This window comes from Petaurus breviceps, unplaced genomic scaffold (assembly GCF_028583685.1).
Source record: "Petaurus breviceps papuanus isolate PSGF00001 unplaced genomic scaffold, PetGlider_PUasm1.0 90721, whole genome shotgun sequence".
Lineage (NCBI taxonomy): Eukaryota > Metazoa > Chordata > Mammalia > Diprotodontia > Petauridae > Petaurus > Petaurus breviceps.
The window spans coordinates 3,808,927-3,815,414 of NW_027187322.1; the positions used below are offsets into that span (position 1 = coordinate 3,808,927).

Sequence of the window (6,488 nt, forward strand, 5' to 3'; positions counted from 1 at the left end):
GGGGGGGGGGGGGGGGGGGGGGGGGGGGGGGGGGGGGGGGAGATGGTTAATGGATTCCCACCACTGATCATTTTAGGACAGGACCCAAAGGCCTGGAAGAGATGCCATTTACACAGTCATGAAATTCAACCTGTACCAACTTGAAAGCAATTAATAATAACAAATGAAGGAGGCCAAATGAAACATGTTTTCACAATTGACAGTAGAAATATAAACATGGCACTAATGTATTTCCTTGATTACCAATATTCTTCTTTGCCCTGATAATGTCTAGATTTGCCACCTGCCCTCAGAAGGTCACCAGGGTCATGTTATTGTTATGGTTGACACATCCAGATCCTTAGGTACCTTCTCACAACAACTCTGCAATGTCAATAACACAGGCTTTGCTAGCCTCTATTTACAGATGTGTAAACTGAGCCTTGATCAGCTTGGAAGACTTGCCAACAGTCAAACAATCAGGTATAGCCAAGCCTAGATCTCGTCTGACTCTGAGGTTGCTATTTCTTTCCCTAGACCACAGTTAGCAATTCCTCATCTCTGATTCTGTTTTTGCATAATGCTAGGCCCCTTGGGAAGAAATAGACCCAGAGAGATCTGTAAAAACACTCATTCTCCTACATATCCCAACTCAAACAGATCTTGTGGATGGGGCTGGCAGGGTGCCTGACCCTGGTGGCTGCCTCGTATTCCTGTCCTCCCCAAAGGGTGCTCAGAAGAGTCCTTAAGAACCCCCCCTTCGGTCACCTGACCAGAATACCTTGCAGGGCTACCAGGGCCTATATTGTGCTGCTCAGGGTGCAGGTGCAGAGAGAGAGAGAGACACATCATCAGAACACAGGCAAAGGCTGGCCACTTTGTTCAAATCCTACCTCAGAGGCTAACTACTCTGTATGACCTATGAGTGCTCCCTCCTCTGAAAAATGAGGGCACAGGGCATGGGGCTATCTGAAGCCCTCGGAGGGCCCTTCAAGCACCACAGCCGGAAGGCTGTTCTCTGAGATATCCCAGGCTCCCGGATTTCACACAACACTTTGTATCCTTCCCAATGGAGAATGGACCCCTCCCCCCAAGTCTTTCATGGGGGTAGCTGGTGGCTTCAATCTCCCTAGGGGAGAAAGCACTAAAGGAAGGCAGAATCCAGGATCTGTAACAGTGAGACACACAGGCATATTACTGTTCTTTCCATTTTGCAAAGAGTCAATGGCAAAGGCCCCAGAATTTCAAATTCATTCTGCTATTAACCAAATATCTTCCTCACTTATTTTTTAAAGCTGCCATTTGGGTGGGAGTATGCAGGCATTGAGGAGAGAGGCAAAGAGGAATGTGGGTGAGGATTTCACAGAATTCTAAGGTTTTAAAGATTTTAATTTTCTGAAAACTTTAAATTTTAAAATGAGTCCCATCCCAATGATGTGGGTTTTGGTGGCAGTGGTCAAACAGCACTGTGAAAACAACAAATTCGGCTTGCAGGTAGCCACCCTGACAGGTCAGTAGTAAAGAAAAATATCAAATTTTGTCTTAGAGTTGTTTGGATGGAAGAGAGGCCAACTGGACAAAACAAAACAAAACAATGGGGGGGAGTGCAGAAAAAAATTGTGTTGCTTCCAAGTTTGTGTTCAGAAACCAAATAATGGCGCTGAATTCTACATCATTATGTAACCAGAAAAACAATGGTTTTGACCGGACCTTATGACTGAACACCTATGAGATATTTCTTCCCAGGGAATGAAACTCGTCCCTGTTGTAATTTGCAGCCTTAGTTACTTGGGAAAGTGGGCCCAGAGTCACAGTCAGTCTGTCTGGGGAAGGGCTGCAACTGGCCGGCCTGCCTTCAGGTCACTCCCCAAAGGGCCTTTCTTGGGGAAAATAAAAGATTAAGGAACACCTGCATCCTGTAGGCAACCAAGGTCTAATGCCAGGGCACACCACTGGACTAGGAATAATAGCTGAATGCCTCTCTGCAGCTCCCTGAGATTATGCAGGTCCATCCCCCTAACTCAGTTTTCTCCATTTTAACATGAACCTAATGCTGCCTTTCATGCTGGCCAATCGCCCAAGGATGGCCCTGGGATGGCCCATAGAGGCTGTTTCCCATATCAGGGAAACGCCTTGGGTTGCCTGCAGAAAAACCTCACGTGACCAATATTCATACCCCTTCCATTTAAACAGCGCCTTCCAGGACTCAGCACGGTAAAGCACAGCTTTAGTAAAATACGAAGTGCTATTACCGCCAGTCCCTCCAAAATCTGCCTCAAGGGGCTGTGGAGGTTTCTGAGGGATTCGCTAGGTTGGAGCCTTGTCCCTGAGACGGTGACAATAAAAAATAAAATAAAAAAAAACAACCCCAAACCAAACAAAAAAGCCAAAAGAGGAAAAAGACTTGGTGGGGAAATGGGAGCCTAGCTCCGAGCATGCCCAAGGAGCTTGGTCCAGGGCACTGCGGCTGCTGGGAGCCAGTGTCAGAACCCTCCGCATATCTGCAGCTGCCTCTGATGCCCTAGGAAGGGCCAATCCACAATGTGCCAACAGCAGACCCGGAGCTACCTCGCGGTGGCTGCAGAGGCAGGCAGCCACTTACGGATCGCGGATCGCGGCTCGCGGATCACGGATCACACGGATCGCAGATCTCGGGGTAGAGTCGGGTGAGCAATTGCGGCAGTCCAGCTTAGGGAACCGTGGGCTGACCGGCCTTGGTGTGCCCAAATGGCTGCTCCAAAGACCGTCTTTGGGGCGTGTGAACCCTCGGGCTCAAGGCTCAGTGCTGGTGATTTCTTTTTTCCTATCCTGTGGAGCTGATGGTAAAGTCTAAATGGTAACAAAGAGGAAGCCTAAAGGGTAACAATGTTTGTCTCCTCTGATAGCTCGCCGCGTCGCGCCGCCGCCAGTGCCGCATTGCCGCAACCACCAATGCAGTAGCGGGACTTGGCGTCCTAGGTTCTTCCAGCAGCCCCCCCCCCCCCCAGTCTGATGGCGAAGGAGGAGGGGAAAATGGGTAGGCGGATCCTCAGGGATCTTCCACTGTACCCTATTTGGGTGGAAGAATGGAATAGGCCAGGTCTTACGGCGGAGACGGCAGGAAATCTGACCCTGGTATTGGGCTAGTCTGTCACTTACGTTAAGGTCACACTGGCTGCGGCGCGTGTGTAAACCCGCCCGGCTGGACCGCGCGTGTGTAAACTCACCCTGAGATGCACACCCTTTTCTGGAGGCAGCGGGGACAGCTGGCTGGACTCATCTCTGCACCACTCGCACTGACATCGGCTCTGCTGGGGCGCCAGTCCATCCATCGCACCCGGACTGCGGCGGAGGCCATCGGCACTAGCGGAAACATGAACATAGCTGAGGAGGAAAGGGATGCCGGGGCCCGCTTCCCGGGCTAATTCGAATGGGGTGTGGACGCGCTTTGCCGCAGTGCAGCAGTGCCGCAGTGCCTCAGGCAGGCGCAGCAGACTGCAGCGACATAGCATCCGCCATGGCTCCCCTGGACACAGCTCGGGCTCGGGGCTGCCCGCCGGCCGCCAGCCACCTGCCTGGACAGCTCGACGGAGGGATGGACGAGGACCAGGAGGACCAGGATGCGCACGGGAAGCTGATGCGGCAACACCGCAGCGGCTGAAGCACTGGCCGGGCTGGCGAGGCGAGGCAAGGTCGGGGTCAGCTGTCTGCGGACCCCCGCCTGCCGCACACCAGGAGCTGGCGGTCCGACAGGACCTGGGGAGGGGGGGGGCGCCGGTTGGCAGAGGGCAGTGCCCCTCCCCCCCTAGGCGGAGGTGGCCCGGTGGCCTGGGCAGGGTGGGCACGCCGCACTGCGGCACGGCCCCATTGCGCACCTAGCGCTGCCCACCCCGCATTGCGGCAAAGCCGGTGGCCCGGATGCCTGGCATGGGGGGTGGGGTGGGGCTGGGATCTGGACTGGGACCGAGCACCTGGACAGGGCAGCCCTGCAGCCCCCCCAGTGGGTGCTGCCAGCCCTGCCTCCCCTGCAGCCCCAGCCAGCAGGAGAGGAGGGGCGGCCCGGGCCCCCAACGGCCGGCCATTGGAATAGCGGTCCGGGTCCCTGTCCGGGTCCCTGTCCGGAACCCTGCCGAGCCCAGCCCTGCCCTGCCCTGCCCAGCTCCGCTCTGCTCTGCCCTCCCAGCCCGGCCCCTGCCCCTGCCCCAGCCCGTCCTGGCCGGGCCAGTCCGCTCTGGCCGCCGCCCGCCGCCACTGCAGCATCCGCAGCTCTGATCACTGCCTGACCGCTCCCTCCGTCTGGCCCAGCCCTCTGCGGCGGAGGCTGCGGCGGGGCTGCGGCACTGACTGAGTGATGAGGCGGCCGGGGGCCGGCCCCGCTCGGCCCCACGGCGGTTGACCAGGCCGGACCGGGGGCCGGGGCCGGGCAGGGGGTCGGACCTGGGGTGGGGGTGGGGGGCGCCTCATGCCCCGTAGGGGGGCGGGGGGCGCTTTTTCTCCCCCAGCGCGCGGCTCCGAGGCCCGCAGGGGAGGGGCGCACAGTCGGGCGGGCGCGCGGGGCGGGGCGGGGCCGGGCGCGCGCAATGCGTCTGCTTGGAGGAGTGTGTCTGGGTGTGCGCGGGGCTTTTTTTTCTTTCTTTCTTTTTTTTTTTTCCCTTTTCCCCTTTCTGAGTGGGGTGGAGGAGGAGAGAGGGCGGGGGGAGGCGCGCGCGCTCTCGAAGGAAGAATCCTGCCCCGTGCGCAGGCGCGAAGAGCGAGACTGGCTCGAGCGCTCTGAAGGGGGAGAGGAGGAGGAGGAGGAGGAGGAGGAGGAGGAGCTGGCGCAGAGGTGAGGGGGATCTGCGTCAGTCGCGGGGCGCAGAGGGGAGGGGGTCGCGGGGGATGGGGGGGGCTGGCGAGGTGGGAGGGAGGTGGAGGGGAAGCGGCTGCGCGTGCGCGGGCGGGCGGGGGCTACTGGGCTGGGGCAGGCTGTGGCGCGTGCGCGCTCGCCACGGGGGAGCGGCGGGGGGGGGGGGGGGGGGAGGCCGCGCGTGCGCGCTGGGCCTCCAAGGCGCTGTGTGTATGTGAGAGTCTGACGGGTTCAAAATGGCGGCGGCTGCTCCAGCGGCTCCTCCTGTGTGAGGGAAACAACACCCCTCCCGGCGGCGGCGCAGCCCGAGCCCGGCCGTGCCGAGCCGAGCCGAGCCGAGCCGAGCCGAGGCGCGCCGAGCCGAGCCTCTCCGCGGACGCCGCCGCGCAGCCGGAGCCGGACCGGGCCGCCCGCCGCCGCAGCTCCGCGGAGCCGCCGGGCCGGGCCGAGCCGGGCCGGGCCGCGTCCCCTCCCTCCCGCCGCGCCGCGCCGCCTGACGGCCCCGCCGCTCGCGGACCGAGCCCTCCCGGGGGCCGCCGACCCCTGTCGCGGGCCCGGGCCCGCTCGCCGTCGTCGGGCAGCGGCCGAAGACGCCGGAGCGCCGATCGCTCGGACCCGGACTGCGCGGCGAGATCCCCGGTGAGCCCCCCCTCCTCGCCTCCGCCCTCCCTCCCTCCCCCGTGCGCCCCGTCGGTCCGTCCAGCCCCGGGAAGTTGGCGGCGGGGCCGAGCCGGACCCCCGTGCGAAGTTTGCATTTTCCCGTTCCCACCGGGCGTCCTCGCCTCGCTTCCCTCGTAGGAGCCCCCAGGAGCGAGGCTGGCGGCGGCGGCGGCGGCGGCTCCTCTCCGGCCCGGCCTCCTCCCAAGCCGAGTCCGTCCGCAGACGCTGCCCCCTCCTGCCCCCGGGAGACGGCCGGGAGCTGGGGGCGAGGAGAGGAGAAGAAAGGACGCGAGCCCCCCGCTCCACAAGTGCATCTGGCGTGGACACTTGCGTGTTGGGCCGGGCCGGGCCGGGCCGCTCCTGCTGGGGGCTGCTTTGATGGATGGTTCGTTGGGCCGTGCTGTCCCCCGGCCGAGGCGTCGTGGCTTGTTCTGTCCGTAGGGCTCGTGGAATCTGGCTCCACTTTGCGTCCTCGGCTTCTGTTGGCTAGCGCTCACTTGGAGGGTTTTGTTGTGCTTTGAGGGGAAAGATGACTTAGGAAGGCCAAGCAGGTATTGAGTCACTGGAGGTGCTGGGGAGAAACTGTCTCCCACCGTGAGAACAACCATCACAGCACGGCCACGGCCACCACCCTAACTTCTCAGTCTTCGGATATGAAGTTAGCGGGTGTATGTTGGTGTCTTTTTAGGCTCTCCTAAGAAGAAACCAGTTAAAACCACTGTTGGAATAAGGATTAGTTCAGTGTACATTTCACCCGTGGAGACCTTCAGAGATGAAAGTGGAGTTGAAAGTCTCCTTCAGTCCTGGGACTTTATGCTGATGCTGACATCAAGGGAAGAGCCTTGCTCATTTGGATTGCCCTGTGGGTAGAGGCAAGGGTTGTTCCCTCTACAGAAGGAAGTGAAACCAACTCCCTTGCCCAGGCCATAGACAACTTTGTGTTAGAACTAACTGTGCTCATTGCCTGGATCCCCTTGGGTGAAAGCACAGAAGCTCCCAACCTTTGGGGAAAGAGCCAGCTTTC

At 60.1% G+C, this 6,488-nt stretch overlaps 1 protein-coding gene across 7 annotated transcripts in view; it reads left to right on the forward strand.

Annotated features, from left to right (window-relative positions):
• Positions 1-3,365: 3,365 nt before the first annotated feature.
• The window catches only part of KDM2A (lysine demethylase 2A), a 98,102-nt gene continuing 94,979 nt past the window's right edge, over positions 3,366-6,488 (forward strand). The window contains exons 1-2 of one of the 7 annotated variants that reach the window (XM_069066467.1): positions 3,366-3,650; positions 6,153-6,336. The gene's annotated coding sequence lies outside the window, so the exon portion shown is untranslated. Of the gene's footprint in view, positions 3,651-4,527; positions 4,784-5,318; positions 5,444-5,602; positions 6,337-6,488 lie in introns of those variants that run through there. The other 6 variants (XM_069066465.1, XM_069066466.1, XM_069066463.1 and 3 more) reach the window with 6 other exon arrangements.